At 41.3% G+C, this 21,783-nt stretch overlaps 1 long non-coding RNA gene across 1 annotated transcript; it reads left to right on the top strand.

The window, feature by feature from the left end:
* Positions 1-240: 240 nt before the first annotated feature.
* Positions 241-20,291, top strand: LOC147023290 (uncharacterized). The gene is made up of 4 exons (XR_015060126.1): positions 241-2,576; positions 2,978-12,019; positions 15,906-16,099; positions 20,156-20,291. It is a non-coding gene; the product is annotated as an uncharacterized LOC147023290 (long non-coding RNA).
* Positions 20,292-21,783: the final 1,492 nt, after the last annotated feature.

The raw sequence follows: 21,783 nt of genomic DNA, 5'->3' as shown, positions 1-21,783 counted from the left end.
CACTTAAAAATCAATAGACACAATTGGCAGAATAATTTTTTGCCAATGATGCACTATATATATATATATATATATATATATATATATATATATATATATATATATATATATATATATATATATATATATATATATATATATATATATATATATATAATTTTTTTTTTTTTTTTTTTTTTTTAATATATATATATTATTTTTTTATTTTTTTTATATATATATAAAAGCCCAGAGATGATTGTCAATTTCAGACATAAAGTCGCCTGCCAGCAGGTGACGTCATTGGAACGATGACGGCAAACGTCGGCCAATGTCGAATCAAGAATTAGTGATATGTGGACCCCGAACAATAAAACCATCATCACACTTGAACCCATTGAGATCCCATTTTAATTTATGCTGAGGTGTTGGAGTATATGAAGGGGTATTCTCACACGAAAAAATTGGGATCATCGGTTTGGCTGGGGGGTGGGGGCCCAAGGTCAAAGGGTGCTCCAAACTACAACTTTTTGAATTACTGTTTCAGAGTGATTTTACTTTACGCGATTCAAAAGATCTCGCTTTTACGAGTATTTTGATACCAAGATCATCCAAATCGGACCACTACAACTTGTGATATGGCCACTGGAAGATTGTGGGTCAACCGGGGACACCCTTATTTGGGGGGGGGGCTAAAATGGGCCCCCAGGTCTGGAAATTGTCACACTGTTTTACCGTGGATACAAACACTTGCACAAAAAGAAGAGTGAAATCTGAGATGATGTGTCAAAATTTCGCTGAAAAATGTGTACACTTGACATGGAGCGCCCCACCAGCATATTAAGATTTCAGCTGATTTGGTGATTGTTGAAGCTGGAATTACGTATCAAACGAACATGGCATGATGTCATGATGACATGACCTGAAAGCCATAACTTTGGTAGTTTTGTGTTAAACTTAAGCATTATCCAATTTCCATTGGTTTTATTACCCACGATGTGGTCCGCATGTGTCTTTTGTTACCTCTTCCACAACTCAGTAAAATGTGCTTCACTCGTGATTAAAACTATCAGCATTTGGCCAAAGTCATTTGCTCAATTTAGGTGTTCTTCCCCCACCCCTCAACTTTTGCTGATGAGCAATGCATGATGAGCTTTAAATTTGAATATAGATGCAGACATAATTGCACTAAGCACCGTGGTCTCCCTTATACGAAGCGTCGGCTGACTCGGTTCACGTGGGCTCATTGAAGTGTCTTTGTGAGTTTGATCATCCAGGTCACAAAGGGATGTTCCAGACCTCTAATTGTCTTCACTTACCTTTTGGGTGAAGTTTCAGCATGTGCATACAAGGGCTGATTATATAAGCCTTTATTCATCCTAAATTTCTTATGAATGGTTACTTGGAAATGTAGTTGGTGTGTGGAAGGCCGCTTCGCTTTGAAGCTTTTGCCCAGTTGCCTGTAGAAGTTTGTACCTGGATGTTTTCTTGCTGGTATGTTTCCAGTTCTGGGTGACATGATTGTCTTGCATACTGACTGTTGAGAACACCTACAAAATCGTGAAAATATATATTTTCTGCAGGTGACAGTGGCATACAAACCACAGTTTACGTATCCATCCATCCATTGGGACCATACTCTGTATAGAGATTATGTGCTGCCGAAGCAGTCTCCTTGGCTATGGGGCACAATCCTGGACGGCTCATCACTCTGACGCAGGATACTCGAATGGCTCAATCATCCCAGTAAGCTGGTACTCATTTTGCCAACCTCGGAAGGAAGACAGGCTGTCAACCCCACCTGGTTTTAATTCAACAGCCGAGCAGGATTTCAACTCCGGATCCTAGAATCCAAAGCCCACCACCCGAACCATTAAGCCAACAATTAATGACATACAATTTCGATGAAACTTTACCACAACGTTCATCACCGTGTGTGTTTCAAAGTTGGTCAATGACATTAAAAAAAAAATCGGGCCCTAAGCGGGTCTATGGGGATTTCCTCCCAAAATAGGTATTTGCTTTTTTTTTTTCTCAAACGACATCCACAATTTTGAGGAAACGACCACAATCTTCATCACTCATGACATATCAAAGATTATTCACACCATTTAGAAAATCAGTATTTATGGTGGGGGTGGGGATGTGGGGTTGCCCCCCAAAAGAGGTATTTGCCTTTTCAGAAACCACACACAATCCCGATGACACAACCACCACCTTCATCACCCGTGATCTTCCAAAGTTTGTTCATGGCATTAAAAAAATAATCCATAGGTATTTACTTTCTTCTCCATTACATATTTTGTGGGTCATCCATGCCTACCAGTGGTTCCCTGGCTATCTTATCCAGATGCTACCAGGTGAACACCCAGCAGTATTGCCCCTATGTTTATGGGTATCCATACTTTTGTTGTTTTAATTCTCCATATGTAGTGTCTGAGTTAACACTACATTTGCTTGCAGGACATGAAGAATATATTCAACATGGACCACTGCATTGATTTTTGGAGTGGATTTTTAAGAAAAAAGATTATCGAGGAAACATACGGAAGACACCTTGAGATGTGAAATCCAAGAGCAGGAAGATCATGCTACAGGTTCAAGAGTTTCATTTTTGTGCTCCATTTGCCACAATTAAAGTGTATTTATTGCATTGCACGAACCCCCACCCCTTCCCTCACCTTCCCCGTCTCTAAACCTCACGAGTATATTGGAAGGTCACTTTTTTTTATGCTGCACGAAGCCATATTGGAATAATCAGCCATGTCATGCATCTATCAAATTTAGCAAGAGTAACAAATTAAGCAGGAAAATTTTAATGAAATGGTAGGTGATTTTTTTTTTTTTTTTTTTTTTTTTAAGCTGTCTAAACCATTGTTTAGTGGTTAATTCTGCCTCTCCACTGTGCCATTCAGATTTGTATGCCCACTGGCTTGTGTATTCATTCACTTTTTTCACCTTTATTCTGAATTCTCTCCCCATCTCCTTCCCCCCACAGTGGTGTTTGTGGCACTTTTATTGGATTTGTTTCTAAAATGGGTTCGAAAGGTAAGAAGCGTACCATGAAGTCTTGGTCGATAGAGGAGAAGCTTGCTGCTGTTGATCGTGTGAAAGCTGGCAAATCTCTCACTTGGGTGGCTCGTGATATGGGTGCAAGTCCAGCAAGTGTGTGCGACTGGAAGAAGAAGGAAGCAAAACTTCGCAAAGGTTTTGTGACCTTAAATGGGCACCGGAAACGGGTTCGTCTTGGCAGATATGAACAGATGGAGGAGGCTTTGCTCTTGGTTTCAGCAGATAAGGAAGGAAAATGTACCCATCTCTGGACCAATGTTGCAAGACAAAGCACTGCAAATTTATTACGGCCTTCCAGGTTCTTCCAGTGAGAACGAAGCAGTTCGGTTTCAGGCAAGTTCGGGATGGCTGACTCGCTTTAAAATTTGTTACGGCCTTCATCTTTCTTCAGTGCATAGAGAGAATGCCAGCACAAGCTTGGGTCCAGCACATCCCTTTACGAAGGAGTGTGCATGGATCGTGTCGGATCAAGTTTGCAGTGCCAATGAGTCTGGGCTGTTCTGCAAGAAGATGCCAAACAAGACAGCATGGGAAGAAACATCTGCACCGTGTAAAGATCACCTATCATCGCTCTCTACCAATGCTGCGGGGACATGTAGACTGAAACCTGTTGCTGTGGAAAAGCCTAAATCCTTTGAGAATATCAACATGTCCCAACTCAACAAGAATGAGCTGGATGCCAAAAAGCTCATTGACCGAAAACCGAAGGAGCCTGAGCAAGAAGAATCAGCTGAACCCAACACAGTTTCAGTGACTAGATTTAAAGAGATATTGTCACTGTTTAGTCAGCTGCAGGACATAATCTCTGATTATGGCCTCTGCAGTGAGAGGAGGGACGATACTTTGAAAGAATTGAGGTCACTGGCAAAGCACTACTACCACGCCTACCAGGAGAAGAAGAATCAAACCAAAATTCGTGACTTCTTCAAAGTTCAGCATTCTCCTCCCCACCATCCTCCTCAACTGCCAGCTCCGAATACTCCTTCATCCCCCGATTCTCCATGTCTGTGATTCTTGGAGGTAAAGGGGCTGTCACACCTTGACGTTTTAGCCAGCGTATGGCAACGTATCAAAATGTATGTAAAACGCTGGCGTACACTGAACTATTGATGTTTTTTAAAAACTTTTTGGCGTATTCATAACGAGTTGGACGTATGCATAACGTATTAGTAACGTACACAGAACGTTTCGATAACTTATAGATAACTTATACCAACGAATGCTTAGCGTGTTGTCGGCATTCACAACGTATGCCCAACGATAGTCTAATGTATTCATAGCGCATGGCAACGTATCGCCGATGATCACGTGGCGTAGCCTATTAAAAGGCTGCCGCTCGATGATTCAAATCATAACCGCACTAGACATCATTAGGGTGAATATACTGATTCTGGCTCACTTTTCCCCATGTAAATGAATGGGGGATTTTCAGTGATTCATTTTTTTTTCCTCTAAAAAGTAAACCCCCTTTTTATCCCAAGGTATATTTATTTGTCTCCCCTTTGAACCTAGGGACACTTTTTTCAAATAACCAATGCAATAAGATAAAGATTTGTTCAAGTCGTAAAGTAGTAATGTGATTTGTTAAAGGTGATTCTAAAGAAATATCTGAAACATCTAAGCCTCGGGACACTCTTTTTCAAATAACCAATGCATATTGTTTAGCTCACTCGTTGAACCTACAAAGATTTGTTCATTCTCAAATTCCTTCAATAGTTTAATTTTCTTTGCACAATAATCCCCATCTAAAATATTTAAAAACAAAACATTTGAATCTTTATATTTTTTTAACATACCCCTTTTGTGCCATTACGAAATGATAAACTTCTCTTAATGCTCTTGTTTGACCACCTCCTGAGCCACATATCATTTTGAGATTATAGTAAATTGTTTTTTCATTGTACAATTGATAACCATCAAAGTTTTCAGTCCATTCAAGGATATTAATTTTTTTTTCTTTACATCCTCTAACTTACTAGTTTTTAAAATGATTCACTTATTTGTTTTATTTACCTTTGTTTTAGTTATTTTTTTCAATAAGACTTATTTGATTTTTTTCACATGCATTATGTTTTCCATTTATATACCAAGACTGAGATTTTCTCCACTCTTTAGTTTGATTAATACTTGGTTTGACCATTTATATAGTGTGAAAAAATGTGGCGGTAGCCCTTAAAAAACCCTAACCCATCTTCCCATCATTAAAACACAATCTATTCTATACACTCTATCATACAATATCCATATGGAACACAATCTATTCCATTATCTAAAATAAATCTCTTATCATCAAAGGCTCCTAATGCCTTTTTATTTACTTCTTCACTATATGTGTTATGTTTATAACTTCTTATTGTATTCATTTTCCTTTTATAAGGCTTTCAGGTTTGATGATGTAGAAAGGGGGAGTAAGCCTTCACTTTCTTCCGAGAACTAACAATATATATTTTTTATGTTTTTTTTTTTTTTTCTCCCAATTCTGTCTTTTAAGGCTTTCAGGTTTGATGACGTAGAAAGGGGGAGTAAACTTTCTTGATAGGTTTCGATCCCAAAGAGTGGTGGCATTTCAAGTCTCCAAAATAAACCCAACTTTCCAAGTCTCCAAGGTATAACCACATTCCTGTTGAGTTTCCAAGATACGTATCACATTGTGAGTTATCAAGCCAGAACCCACATTTCAAGTCTCCAAAAATACAACCATCTATCCAAGACTCCAAGGTAGAATCATAATTTCCAGAAATATTGTGGGTTTCGGTGATAGATCTCACATAGTATAACTGTGGATCATCAAGGAAGACTCCATTTTTCCAATTTTTATGGGTTTCAGTGATAGATCTCACATAGTATAACTGTGGATCATCAAGGAAATCTCCATTTTTTCCAATTTTTATGGGTTTCAGTGATAGATCTCACATAGTATAACTGTGGATCATCAAGGAAATCTTCATTTTTCAAAATGTCTGAAAATTGTGTCTCCAAGGTAAAACTTGTATTCTGGCTCATCAAGGTATAACTTGTTCAGGGGGTATTGTCTTGATAACTCACAATGAGTACTATTGTTGCAAAACTCCTTTTTCAGGACTTTGCTGGTCTCCAAGGTATAACTCTTTGGTTGGATCATCAAGGACGAACTCGTTCTGTGGGTCTTGGTCGCTCACGAGGTCTTCAACCAAGCCAACAATTTCGCCCCAAGTTGTAGCAAAAGCAGTATTTTCATTTCGTATTTCAGATACAATTTTCTGTGAGAGAAAATAATAATGTATGAATCAAGTGATTTAATTATTAAATGAGTATGCTTCAATCAAAGTTTAAAAATAGGAAAATAAAATCTTACCTCAACAGATAAGAGGTTTGAATCCAGTTCATCAACTTGAAGGTTTAGTTCCATACAAGTAGTCAATCTCCCAGGAACCCCAGTCATCCCACTCAAGGTCTCGCTCGTTCTGTGGGTCTTGGTCGCTCACAAGGTCTTCAACCAAGCCAACAATTTTGCCCAAAGTTGTGGCAAAATCGTTATTTTCAGATACAATTTCCTGTGAGAGAAAATAATAATGTATTAATTAAGTTATTTAATTATTAAATGAGTCGATGCTTAAATCAAACTGAAAATAGGGAAATAAAATCTTACCTCAATGGATGCGAGGTTTGAATCCAGTTCATCAACTTGAAGGTTTAGTTCCAGGCAAGCACACAGCACACCATTGCCAGCAAAAAAAATGTTTAAAATGGAGCCTGGTCTTGAGGCTTTTATAGGGAAAGACTGGTGGGTGTGGTTTCCTTTGGAAATTCCCTGGGCAAACCCAGGCAAGCCTTCATTGGGAAATTTTTCAAAACCAAAACATTCCAGAATTTTCTAGTGATTTCTTTGTGAGTCAGAGATGAACTGGAAATGATGCAAGAGTAGGCGGGGCTTAGCAAAAGTGGACGGGGCTAAGGGAAAGTGGGCGTGGCGAACGGAAATACCTCATAAAGTGGGCTGGGCTTAGAGAAAGTGGGCGGGGCTTAGGAAAAGTGGGCGTGGCTTATTGAAATACCTCAGGAAAAGTGGGCGGGGCTTAGCAAAAGTGGGTGGGGTTTAGGAAAAAACCTCATGAAAAGTGGGCGGGACTTAAAGAAAAATAACCTGTGGCTCAGGAGGTGGTCAAACAAGAGCATTAAGAGAAGTTTATCATTTCGTAATGCCACAAAAGGGGTATCTTAAAAAATATAAAGATTCAAATGTTTTGTTTTTAAATATTTTAGATGGGGATTATTGTGCAAAGAAAATTAAACTATTGAAGGAATTTGAGAATGAACAAATCTTTATAGGTTCAATGAGTGAGCTAAACAATATGCCTTGGTTCTTTGAAAAAGAGTGTCCCGAGGCTTACTTGTTTCAGATGTTTCTTTAGAATCACCTTTAGCAAATCACATTACTACTTTACGACTTGAACAAATCTTTATCTTCTTGCATTGGTTATTTGAAAAAAGTGTCCCTAGGTTCAAAGGGGAGACAAATAAATATACCTTGGGATAAAAAGGGGGTTTACTTTTTAGGGGAAAAAAAATGAATCGCTGAAAATCCCCCATTCATTTACATGGGGAAAAGTGAGCCAGAATCAGTATATTCACCCTACTGACATTGAAGTGTCAACATCACAGTCATGCCCTGTCACACCTTGACGTTTTAGCCAGCGTATCCCGACGTGTGAAAAATATGCTGGCACGCTTCGAATATGTTATGGGTAAGTTTTGTACACATTGAGAGCACGCTGAAGCACGCTGGCATACGTCGTAGTACGCCGAGCACGTCGACAAATTTTAAGCATGCTCAAAATTTTTCGACGTACGACTCGCACGTTCCGCATACGCTGGCCATAAGTTGTAGGCACGTTATGTGATCGTTGACACTACTTGGAAGTTACTCATAAGTCGAAACATGTCGAGGTAATGTTTAGCGTACCCGAAACTTATTTCTAACCTATGAGTAACGTGCTTTGAACCTACGTGTAACGTATCTCCAACGCACAATGACGTATGTAGACGTATTTGACGTCTTCCGGACGACCACAGAACTTACTGAACGTGTTTCTAACTTACAGCTGCCATATAATGGCGTATTGGCAGCGTTTAGGGGAATTGGCATATAAAATGGGGTTCACAGGAGGAACCGGTCAGTGTTCCAGACTCCATGGTGAGTAGATGTCCATGTCATCCGAGAGATGGAGGATCCGGCAAGGCTGAGATGAGAATACCTACTGGCTGTCCTCCAACATCAACATGACCTCATCGATTTGACACTGTACCAGTTGCGTGCCAATAGACCCAGCAGAAGAAGAGGTGAACGGAGAACGAACTGGGTGAGACCATGGATCGGGAGGCGACAGCACTTTGGCATGTATGACCAGCTCATGGTGGCACTCCGTAACGGTTCGAAGTTTTATTCGGCATGATGGTGATGTTGACACTTCAATGTCTTGTGCGGTTATGATTTGAATCGCCGAACGGCAGCCTTTTAATAGGCTACGCCAAGTGATCGTCGGCGATACGCTGCCGTACGCTATGCATAAGTTAGACTATCGTTGGGCATAAGTTGTGAACGCCGACAACACGCTAAGCATTCGTTGGTATAAGTTATCTATAAGTTATCAAAACGTTCTGTGTACATTACTAATACGTTATGCATATGTCTAACTCGTTATGAATACACTATTATATGGCCAAAACTGGAAAAAAAAATAGTTCACCGTATGCCAGCGTTTTAGATAAATTTTGATACGTTGGCTAAATTGTCAAGGTGTGACTGGCTTTAGCTTCGTGGTTAAGATGGCTGGCTTGGGATCTTCGGGTATTGAGTTTGAGCCCCGTTTGCGATTGAATTCACACCAGGTGGGGTTGACTCAGCCTGTCATCCTTCCGAGATCACTGAAATGAGTACCAGTGTACTGATATTGGGGCACAGCATCAGCGGCATTGTCACGCCACAACAAAATGATAGCTACCCGGCAGCCAAGCTGCCATATGCAAGAAGAAGATGATTCAGAGTTCAGGCCAACTCTGACAGGCTGAGCCCTGTGCAAACGCTTGTTTTATTCCAGCATTGCACTAGTCTCGGTCTGTCTGTGATGGCTTGCCGCTTCAGTGGCCACCGTGCGATGTTCAACTACTTAACACAAATGGTTAAATACACTACCTTCCTGACATTGTCATGTCTGAGCATTCAACATCCAGCGTCTCTCGTTCCTTATAAAAGGCTGTTTTGGCTTCCTCTGGATTCCCTTAAGCCTGTTTGCATTGCTCAAATATATTTGGCTTTGGGTCAAGTGTTTCCTTTGTGTTCTTTGCTTTTTTTTTTTTTTTTTTTTTAAACATTGTTATTCTGATGTGCACAAGTATAAACTGCATTTATCGGGGAGGGAGTTGTGGTAAGGTCGTACCTGTATAAGTAATGTATTATTGCTCATGTGTGTTGGTTTTAATAAATAAATAGAAACACCTAACACTCCTTTTTCATGTCAACTGTATGTACATACCATGTGAGGAGCTCCTGCTCAAAAATAATAAAAATTCCTTTTCCTTGCAGTATGTGGCATGAGTTAATGCAAAGTGTCAAAAATGGTGATTTCAACTGTTTGTGGTTTTTCTTGGCTTTGCTGGAATTTCTCATCTTCAGGCACATGGTGGCGCTCTGTGTATCGAATGGTTTGCACAACGTTCAAGGAGGAGATTGGGACCATACTCTGTGCAGAGCGTTGGTGCTGCCTTAGCAGTCTCCTTGGCTATTGGGCACAATTCTGGACTGGTCGCCTTTCGGACACACTATACCAGCATGCTCGCACTCATTTTGCCGATCTCGGAAGGATGACAGGCCGGGTTAACCCTACCTGGTGTGAATTCAATAGCTGAGCGGGATTTGAACTCAGGACTCTGGGATCCAAAACCCATCACCCTAACCATTAAGCCAACACCAGGTATAATTGTTAAAGGAATTGAGAAATAATCTGCACCTACCTGCTTCCCCCTGCATGCCACTGTGTGTATATGGATTGTTAAACACGTTTATATATGAATAATCTATAGTTATTGAAAACCAAACTACCCTGCTTTGGATTGTATCATTCATCGGTTTGATTGTCCCTCACAGATAAATACATGTGCTAATTGGTAACTTTCAACTCTGCGGTGGTATCGTGAGGGGGTGCTGTATTGTGGAGCATGCCACCCTTTTCCATGGGTTGGAAATGAGGCTTTCCTGTCCACGTTCATTTTGTAAAAAGAAGATCTGATCCGATGGTACATTTTGCAAAGTCACCCTTTGAACTTTTATCCACCTCTTCAGATCTCACCAAATGGTCTTTTTTTCTTCTTTTTTGTAGACTGCAGAGGCTTGAAGAATCGAAGAGCCCGTGTAAAAGGGTCTAGCGTATACAATGGGGGAGGGGAGGCAGACACCCCCTCCCCCACCCCAACCCCAGCCTCTGACAACATTTTGGCCAGAATTATTTTTTTTGTACACATAGTTGAAGCTCATGGAAGAGTAATTACACTGAACAGATGAGGACAGAAATGTCAACAGTAGAATTAAAGGCCAAGATGCAGGGAGACTTGGACAAGATGAAAACTCTCAAGAGGCAAAACTGGAATTTGGAAGGACAAGGTCTTCGGGTGGGTTAATAAGGGTATAAAAGATCATGGTTTTGGATTGGGGATGATCTGAGATGGTGGTGAACAGCTGTCTTGAAGACCTGCAGGGAAGATGAAGCTGAAGCAGAAAACTCCCTCAAGCTGAGGATGAAGGCCTTGTAGGTGTATTCAGGTGTGCAAAGGGCGGAGTGTACGACAGAGGTTTCCCAGTTGGTGGCTGGATTTAGAGGCTGACTTTGAAATGTCGTTTGTCCAAGAAAGATCATGGCTGATTGTGAAACCCAGAAGTTTGAATGGCTGACCTCCTTCAAGAGGATTGCTAATAAAGTCGATTGGAGGGTTTTCCAGATGATCCTTTTGGAGAGAGATGGTGAGAGTAAGATTTGTCAGGATTGAAAGACGCATTCCAAATGAATAAGGAAGAAACAAGACTGGAGACGGCGATGGTTCACCAGCAATGTGCACGGTTCGCCTTTTTTATTTTTTGACATTCGAGGGGTCACCACGGGCAAACTGGCGGGAATCGGGAAAAACGTAAATGATGAAAGTTGTAGTACTCGAAGAGCACGACTTGCGCACCAACTTTCATTCGAAACAGTTGAAAACCCTAGGAGCTCGATGCCCAATTTATTGATTTTTTTGACATTTTCTAAGTTCGTGACCTTTTGACATTGGGACGAAAATGAAAAATCGAGCTCCGTGGGCCTATGCAGGTGCCATTGGGCTAACCAAATACCAAACCCCTGCCAGATTCGACAAACCCCCTCAGAGAAGATGTAACTTGAAACCGACTACCCCCTAAAAACCCTTTTTTTCGACGTGGCTCTGCCCATGATGGGCGCAGCACACCCATTCTCCGGATAACACAACTAGATCATGATACAAACCTCGCACCCTAATTTTATCAAGATCGGATCAAAACCCATGGAGCTATGCTCGGGACAGACAGACAGACACACACCCATAACAAATATAGTGGTCACTTACTGACTTGTGAACCAATAGTCATAAACGTTGAAGTTTTAATGAACATATAATTTTGTAACTACAATCACTACTTAATGTTTTTTTTTTTAATCCCTCTGTCATGTCATTGAAAGCTGAGAATGTTTCCATATGTGGTCAATATAAAACATCCACCAAATTACACCCACATACAGTATCTCCATTTTGATGTGACGTGACGTGACGTGTCAAGCACCAAATAAATCATGCAGCATGATGTGGGTGTGGACTGCTTGCGCGTGCACAACAACGACCAAGGAGGTCATCTAAACAAGTCACCCATCAAATAAATTGTGACAGAGGGGTGCAGCAGATTTATTCCAGAAGAAGCAAGGCAATGGTGAGCTCAAATTTAAAGATTTATTAACAGTTTTCTTTTTGCTGTGCAAGTTTTACTGAGATATAGATTAAAGATGTGGAATTTACACCTCAGCACGAGCAGACACGCATGTGCTGTTTTTTTTATTTTTATATGGATAGTCGAGGCTCATGGGAGAGCAAGTACACTGAACGGATCAGGACGTAAGAGATAAAACAGGACACCCTTACGTTAAAACAAATCTAAATAATACGCTTGTTCATCTGTTTTTGTGTAACATTCTGTTCCACTCTGGTTGGACAGTTCACCTGAGGCCACTCACAATTTCAACCTGAAAAATCATGCGGCCACCATGTTGGTGCTTACTGCTATACAAAGCCAAAGACCTCTTTGGAGCTGTTCTATTCACAATCGCCATGCCCTCCCTATAAGTTTTTCCTTCAATATAAAACGACCAAAGTGATGTTCCCTTCGTGTGCTGCCTTTTTGGCTGCTGGTTCCATCATTGGTTAGGGGTACGGCTATACTGCTGATTCATTGCCCCTATTACCAGAACTAGTGCTTATTTTGCCAAACTCTGAAGGATGATAGGCTGAGTCAACCCTCTGGTGTTAATTTAGTGGCCAACGGGACTCAAACTCAGGACCCAAGAATCCTAAGCCAACGTCAGGCTTAAAGTGACGTTAAAAGGTTTTAGCTGATGGGCATCATCGGCCTTGCGAAGATAGGCCTCAGCGATCGAGGCAGTGATGTGTTGTCTATACACTTCCCAAATAACTCCGTGGCGTTCTCTCAAGCACAGCTTTCACTGTGGAAGTTACGCAGGAGGTTGAAGGGGTTGAGGACTTTGGGTTTGTGAGGGGAGAGAAGTTGAGGACTTCAAGTCACATTTTACATTGTCTGGATGTTCTGTGTGTCCCTGGGAGTCAGAAATAAAATGCCCTAAATGATAATTCATCCCCCATGAATAAAAGTGAAGCTGTTTCCGCCTTATTCTTTGGCGGAGCAAAGGTGGACCAACTCCGAGCAAGGAAACAAAAATTTTTGAGCACTATCAACAAGCGAGTGATACTGATAGTACTGAAACAACAAATATACAAGGCATCTTGAAATTCATAATCAAGCACACATTAGAGTGCAAGTCTGCCTCTCTGACAAGACTATCACATCATAAAGATACCACCAATTTGTTCAGTTTCAGCTGAGCGATCATTCAGCTGGGTAAAACTGATCGAGAATCATCTTCGCTCCACAATGACTGGAGGACAGCTTTCTGGGCTGGCATTGCTCAATCTAGAAAAGGATCTTTAATCAAGAGTAGATTACTCATCATTTATTGACACCTTTGCCAGAATACACAAAAGGTGTAAAGATTTCATGTCAAGGTCAGTTTAAAATTGAATTTGTATTTGCCGTATCTTATTGCGTATAGCAGCTCAGCTGCCAGGGTAGCTACCATTTCTTGGAAGTGTGACTGTGTCGCTGATGCAGTGCCCCTCTACCAGTACACACCGGTACTCATTTTGCCGACCTCGGAAGGCTGACAGGCTGAGTCATTCCCCTGGTGTATTAATTCAGTGGCCAACAGGGCTTGAACTCAGGACCTGAGGATCCCAAGCCGCCACCCGAATCACTAAGCCAACACCAGGCTCTTTGCCCTATCAATAATGCCATATAATACATCTTTAGATTGTTCAGACATAACGTTTTGATGGACTCATTCCATAACGGTTTTATTTCCCCCCAGCCAAGGAAGGGTAACATCTGGCCAAACGAACATGTGACCTATGCTTCCCTGCTGACATAGTCATGGCCAAACAATTGGCACCCTCGCACTTTTTTTCAAATATCTCACAATTTTTTCCAAAAATAAGTTGAAATTGACTAAAATATTTGGTCTCCACAATTCTTTATTTCACTGTTAATATTACAGAACCTTTGTTTTCGATTCAGAACTTAATATATCCTTTTAAATCATATAATTAAAAGAAATGGCATTGACAAAATTATTGAAAAACGTGCAAGGGTGTCAATACTTTTGGCCACGACTGTATATAATTTGGCAGGATTTTGCTCTCCTTAATGTCAAGGTCTGGATACGTCACTGGTAGAAGGTAACTACCACATATGAAGACAATGGGATGGACAAAGAGGAGAGGGAAGGATACAACTTGTAAGTAAATTCCGACCAAAATGTAGCTGTCACAACCTTTTAAAGTGCAAGAGCAATTACCTATCCGACCAAGTGTGACCAAATCCGGCCCTTTGACAAAGGAAGCCTTAGAAACCAGGCTCTCCTGCCTGCCCCAAAGATCTATAAGAGTTGATAAACACAGCCCGTATAAACTGAATGCAGATTTGCATGTAGTAAAGTTTGATTGAACGACGATGGTTGAACTCAACAAACACAGGAAAAGATGTATAATGGTACTTACAGGATCTGCTCTGGTCTGTAGTTCTCGCCGCTTCTTTCTAGTGAGGTATTGCTGAGGACAGTGCCAATAACTTATTGCTGAGAACATCGTGCGGAAGATGTCTTGCAGAAGGCATGATGAGGTCTTTCTGAGGACAGGGCTGGTTAGTTATTGCTGATATCTTGCTGAAGACATGTTGATGAGGTCTTGCTGAGGACGTTATGCTTTTGTGATGTGATTATGTTTTAACAGCACTCTCCAAGTTTAGTGTTTTATGTAGATTGTTGCAGCATCAAAAATAAATGTGCTGACCTAAACATCACTGCTAAAAGATGTCTTTTTGATGTCAGAATGAGCGAGTTGTTTTACTCACTTGTGAAAGTTGTTAAAGCATGCTGGAAACATTCAGTGGTCTGCAAAAGTATTGAACCCGCTACAAAGTTTTCACATTTTGAACATGGTCTTGAACCCAGTTTAACTTTTATGGTGAGACATGAAGATTGCGGCCCCTCGACGATCCTCATCAAACTTGGCAGAACTAGAGCAATTTTCATGTGAAAAATGGACAAAGATTTCGCCATCTCACTGCAAGGCTGAGAGAGGATCCGGTTCCGGATACTATAATTTTTTAAGTGATTCTTCACCATTGAGAGGTGGGAAAGGTTACAGACCGATTCAGACAAAACTTGATGGACGGCTTGGGTGTGTGACGAGGACGAATTCATTCGATTTTTGTGAAGATCCGGATATGACACAGATCGATGACACAACCTGTCCCTTTCAAGAGAAATTAATTATCATTGGCTGCCAGAAAGTAGACACCTCAATATGATTTCAGTTATCCAAGTCATCCCAATCTCAACTTTGAAAACATTTTGAGGTAGAAGATGACGGACAACACCCATCCTGATAATAGACCTTTAAAAAGGGGAGAAGAGCCCTGGAGGGGCACAAGTGCCACTTTTATCACATTGACCTTCCACAACAGAACAGAGTCCGGGAAGTCCTTGGGATGTCAGGCAAGCACCTTCAGTTCGTCAAGCCTTAGTATCTCTCCCTGGTTACTCCCTCCTCCGTTGTGATAGACCTGAGCCTCGTCCTGGTGGAGGTGTTGCTCTCTTTATCAAAAACTCTATTCCTCACTCTCCATGCGCTGCCCTCACTCATCCACACCCAGAGGAATATCTCTGACTACGGCTTCCCTTCCGCTCCCACCTCTTGGTTATATGTGTGTTGTACCGTCCAGCAAACAGTGACTACTCCATTTACATCTCGTTCGCCAAAAACATGGACCAACTTCTATCCACTCATCCAAACTCTCTCTTCATCAAATGTGGTGACTTTAGTTGTCATCATGCCAGTTGGCTGGGTGTAGGTACCTATCCCACCTTCCATGGTACTTCAGCAAAGGACTTCTGTGACTAGTTGGGACTGACACAATCTGTCAATAGCCTGGGTTTGAATCGTGACCCAGCTATAAATTGTCTTCCCAGTGTTTCACAGGCATGGTGATTCATCAATGTGTGTGCCTTCCCGCGGATGGACGTTAAAGATCCCTTGAGGTGAGGTTTCGCCAGCACCACGACCAAAATTCCTGCCCTGACTTCCTGCGTCGGAGTGGTGACCCGTCGATGATTGTAACCTCAGCCAAGACTGCTTCGGCAGCACCAACACTGCACAGAGCATGGTACTTGATGATGAGAATGATGATGATATGTTGTTGAACTTTTGCTTTGGAAGCCGGTAGATGGCGGGTTTGTGCAGCTTGTGGGATCCTGTCGAGTATAGTTCACTGAGGTCCTTTAACTGTAGCACTTTATTGGATCTGTACAAACATGACTAGGATCATCTGGTGTAATGGTTAAAGTTTCCTCTCTGAGTCTGGGAGGCAGGTGATTCCAATGCTCCAACCCGAGCCGAGTCGTATGAGACTAAAAATGGTACGTGCTGCTTCCTTGCTTGATTCTCAGCATTTAAAGAAAAGGATTGCACACAGACAAACGACCATTGTGCAGGCTTTGATGGGCCTAATGGCCTCCTGCATTGAAGTTCCTTGTAATTTTTATTATTCTGGGACCAAGCTATCCTGGCTGGTACCCAATTGATTTTGTTTGGATTATTCATGTGTTATTATTATTTTACTTCCACCACCGTTTTGTTGATTTATTTGCTTTTACGTCCATTTTCTCTGCAACCGCCTGTCCGATTGACACCAAATGTTCAACATAATAGTGACTACAAATGGATAAAAAAATTTTTAATATTAACTATGACGTCATGGTCACGTGGTATGACAGCCATGTTGGAAGGAAGGAAAATCTTTGGACATCTCTGAAACTGCTCAACCAAAAAAATTGAAACTTGGCACATGTCGGTTACTTCCCATTGGGAATATAGCTGTTGATGTCATCGGTGAAGTGGTATGCTAGTGTTGCACGATAATGATATTGTGTATGATGAGGCAGGATCAGAACAGTCACCCTTTCAATTCTGAGTTATTTTACTACAAAATCAAAAGATACAAAACAAGAGGTACAGGATTGGCACATTCCTTCCAAGGCACCGTTCATGGCAACCGGGATTGTTAAAAACAAACAAACAGAGGGACCCATTGCGTTCTCTTTCCAATTAAATTCATCATACACAGAATGCTGCCATTAATCCTGATATAACAAATAACACTGTGAACAAAAACAAGGTAATTATCTACTTCTATCACTGTCTCCAGAACACATTTATTGGGGTTGGTTGACGGCGATGGCTTGATTAAACTCTCCCATTGTACAGTATTTTGTCGTTCCGCGAATGGATAGGTCTGACACTTCAAAACACAATAGTCTGACGACTCAAAATACGGACTTATTTGCAGCATCAATAATAAACTAAACAAGGTCGTAGATTTATAGTCACTATTTTGAGAGAAATTAATCGCATAACTGAAACTAGAACGGCACTCGGTGGAGCGTATTCCTCCGCCAGGCTGATCAGTTTATGTTTTGTATCCCCTTGATAGGCCACATCTGCATCTGGACCTTAAAGGTCCTATGACACGCAAAAGTACTGAAATTTCATTTATATTTGTCCTACAGGAGTTTTTCATCGTGATTTCAGATCTGACAATGTTTTTTTTCACAAAACTCATTCTGTAAAATTAGAAAAACAAACCTCTTCGGGAACGCCCCTAAAAATTCTCCTGAAAGGGGCGTAACCCACATGACGTCAACTACAGGGTTACAAAGGCTGCACGTTAATTACTCAGGTTGGTGGTCTACGTGATTCTATTGGTTTTCTGTGTGTTTCCACATTCGATTGGTCGACTCAATATTTTCGTTCATTTCTGCTTTAAAAAAAAAATCAAACATTTGGTGTTGAAGAATGGATGGCATGGACTTTCATTTGTCTGGTAGCGACAGTGAGTGTGAGAGAAATGAAGGATTTTGGTCTGAATCACATGGAGAATTGTTGGATAACGTAGTCGTGAGAGGTGAAGTTCAGGCAGCTGGAAATGGAATACGGCCTTAGCAGTTCGAGCACAAAGCAGGACAAGCAGAGGAAAATTGCGATGAAATTCCCGGCGTTCATGATGATCGGGAGGACATCGAAGGAAGACTTGGCAATAACAACTGGTTAGACTAAATCCTATTCGTACTTCAATAATGTAAATTCGACTTGCATACTGCTCGATATCAGAAATATTTTAGTGAGGTGACGTGAACAGCGCAGCGGACATGTTGCTCCGCGGCGAATTAATCACAAACGTGGCCGGCGCATGTCATCGGCCGTATCTCTCCACGCATAAAACGAAGCAACCTCGCTGTCCGGATACGATGAAAACTTGTGTGCGGAACACACCTTGTGACACATTTGTCTCGAGTAGTCCGATAAATCTGACGTTCTGTTGCATATTTATTTATTTTATTCCTACTGTCGTCATGTAGCACCAGTAGAAAACAATGAAAAGAAGAATAATAAATAAAAGCTACAGCACGTCAGATTTATCGGCCTAGTCTGACGGACGACGGATTTATCGGACTAGTCAAACGGACGACGGATTTATCGGACCAGTCTAGACTCTAGAGATCTCGAGTCAATCCACTCTGTGCAAGTTTCTGTATGTGACGTCAATTCTGCGATTCGCTGAAGTCAATTTTTTTTTTTAGGGGCAGGGTATAGCAAGTTGTGAAAAGCGCAATAAATGATCGAAATATTGGTCTAATTATCCCATTTTTAATTAAAAAAAAACATGGGGGATTTGTTCACTAGGAAGGTCAAGTTAATATGTAAATAACCAGAAAGTTTTGCATGTCAGGGGACCTTTAAGTAAAATCTAATCAGTGTGTTCTTGTCACCTACCCAAATCATCCACCAAGTTTTGTCCAAATCCGTCCACAACAGTTTGAAACATGATGCTGTATGTCGTTTTTGGCCCTCTCTCAATGGTGAAGAATAACTCTAAAAAAACTTTATTATCCGGATCTTCACAGATGTCCAATAAATTTGTCCTTGTCACACACCCAACCTGTCCACCAAATTTCGTCCAAATCCATCCATAACTTTTTGAGATATCCTGTCCACAGACAGACAAACAAAGACAATGTTGAAAACAGAGCCTCCGTCCAACTTCAGGGGAGGAGGTTAAAGTTAAAAAGTTCTCAGAGCCGGATCCAGTTCTTCACCAAAATTGAATCAATTCGTCTGAACGAGGGGCTATCGTGGTCGCTTGTTACAATATATAACCGGACTGACCAGGACCGTGACAATGTAAAACATGAGATGCCAGCTTGGTGCATTCCAAAGCACCGTTCGCAGCAATCAGAATTGTAAAAAGGGGGACGCTGTTGTTGCCACCTGGTGGCCATAAACTACATCTCCACTTAATCTATCTTCTATATATTACTAAAACTCTCATCTTGTATGTATGTTCCTGAAATACAGCCAAAACGGTACACGATAGCGCAAACATTTTAGGGCCACATTACTCACCATTCTCCTGCAGTGTGCAGTATCAAGTCTTGTTCAAATTGGGCAACGAAAAAAATATTAAAAAATCAATTCCCGATTCAGTCAAGTAATCTTTGGGAGAATTTGATCAATACAAACAACCTCAGCGGTATAGTTAGCTGGAGCTTTTGTTGGGCTGGGGAGGGGGTTTAAATGATTTTTTTTATCAACCGTTGTCACAATGGGAACCCAAGGGGTTCACGGATCGTCTAGTATATTTTATATTATCATGCTGGCTTCTGAGTTTTCATGTTAATCTTATTGTTATTCTGAATTTGAATGGGGTGGCAGTTTTTCCCATACACCAGCCATAATTGGTTGCGCCAAAATCCTTATCCGATCAATACCAAAATTATTGAGGATGATTTACTAAAAAAATTGTCAAGATAATTAAATTGATGACATCATCAGTCACGTGGTCTCGCAGCCATGTTGGATTGAACGAAAACCTTAAATTTCCTTATCTTGAATCACTTAATCGATAGATACAAAATTTCATGTATATGATCGCCTAGTCATGGAAAATGTAGATTGAAAATTTCAACCTCATCAGTCATGTGGTCTGGCAGCCATGTTGGATTGAAAGTAAAACTTAACAAACAAAAAATTAATTCTTTTCAACCGTTTCATCGATTGATGCGAAATTTCGTATACATGATCGAATAGCCATGGAGAATATAGGTTGAAAATGTCTTTGCAAAATTGAGAAAAATCCTCTGACATGTACTCTACTGTTTTCCAGAATCACACTGCAGCTTCTCTGGAATACTCGGAATACTATGTCAACAAAACTACTGCTTGAGAGCTTCGATCACAGAGCGAGCCGTAACATCCTTGGGGAAGTCTAACTCTGAACTGTGAGTACTAATCAACCTTGAGCAAGTAATGCTTTGCTTCAAAGTCAAAAATGTCACTTCCAGCTTTGATGAATGGAAGATCAGGTGTATAAGTTGGCAAGAGGGGCTCCAGTTGTTGAGCTCTTTGATATTCCAGACACTTGCAACAATTCTGAACCGTCTCTTCCATATCTGAGTTCATTGAGGACCAGTATGTGACTTCACGAGCACGCTGTTTGCACTTGGTCACTCCCAGGTGAGATTCATGAACCAAACTAAGGAATTTGCACCTGAAGCTTGGTTAAATGACAAAGTGCATGCCTTTGTCGACAATACCGTCTGAGACTGCAAATTGCATCCTGGAATCAAAGTAAGGACGGACCCGTGCTGGGACTTCCTTCTGGGAGTCGGGCCTTCCACTCCTAATTACATCACAGAGAAGGCTAAATTCTCTCAAAGTAGCTTCCTGGATTATTTTTTTTTTCTCATTAGTAATTGTGAGGAAGTGGTACACAGTGACAGACTCGAGGTCCTTATCGGCTTCCGAGCCAATTTCCGGTCGAGGTGCATGGGACAATGTGTCTGGAATAACTAGCTTGGAACCCCGGTAGTACTTAACCTCCAAATCATACCGCTGAAGCTTGAGCAACATGTGCTGTAAATGCATGGGAGAAGACAAGATAGGCTTCTTCAAGATTTCTTCGAGCGGCTTATGGTCATTGTATACGATTACTAACTTCCCAAATATATAGTTGTGAAACGCCTCTTGCATTGACGATTGAGAGCCTGTCTGATGGTACCAGACACCTTCTCAAAGAGCTTTTCCTTCTCAATCATAGTATAGTGACACTCGGTATTGGTTCGGCTGCATGATGTGAATGCAAAAGGGTTGCCGTTCTGGGGCAAACAGGCTCCAAGAGCGTTTCGGCTGGTGTCGGCTTGTATTTCGACTGGCTGACTTGCATCGTAGCAGTGGAGGAGAGTTGCAGAAATACATACTTGCTTTAGCTTTTTCAAAGGACCGCTCCTGAACTCACTGCCGGATGAACTCTACATCATTCTTGCAGAGATCACAGAGAGGCTTGCTTATGTCACTTATGTTTGGGATAAACTTCCCTAAATATTGTACAAACCCAAGGAAACGCTTGACGCTTTGTTTGTCCGTTGGACATGGCATTTTCTCAACTGCCTTCATCTCGAATGGATCTAGCCGCATTCTTTCTGCTGTGAGCAGGTGACCTATGTAACGGACCGAAGATTTCCAGATTTGGCACTTCCTGAATTTTATCTGCAGGTTATAACTTGAGGCCCGTTGCATAACTTGCTTCAAGACAGAGTCGTGGTGGATTATGTCACAACCGGCGATGAAGATGTCGTCTATCTGGAGGAGAGGTGCAGAAATGTTGGCCCTTCTATCCTTTTTGCATTTGGTCCATAATTCGCTGGAATATCCTCAAAACCTCAAACCACAGAGAAGACACAACCAGTGGTATCTCCCCACAGGTGTATTGAATGTGGTAAAGAATAATGATGA

This window comes from Eptatretus burgeri, chromosome 7 (assembly GCF_056783735.1).
Source record: "Eptatretus burgeri isolate ZD-2024b chromosome 7, Ebu_testis_v1, whole genome shotgun sequence".
Taxonomy (NCBI): Eukaryota; Metazoa; Chordata; class Myxini; order Myxiniformes; family Myxinidae; genus Eptatretus; species Eptatretus burgeri.
Note: the sequence above shows the minus strand (reverse complement) of the source record. Positions and strands in the feature narration are given on the sequence as shown.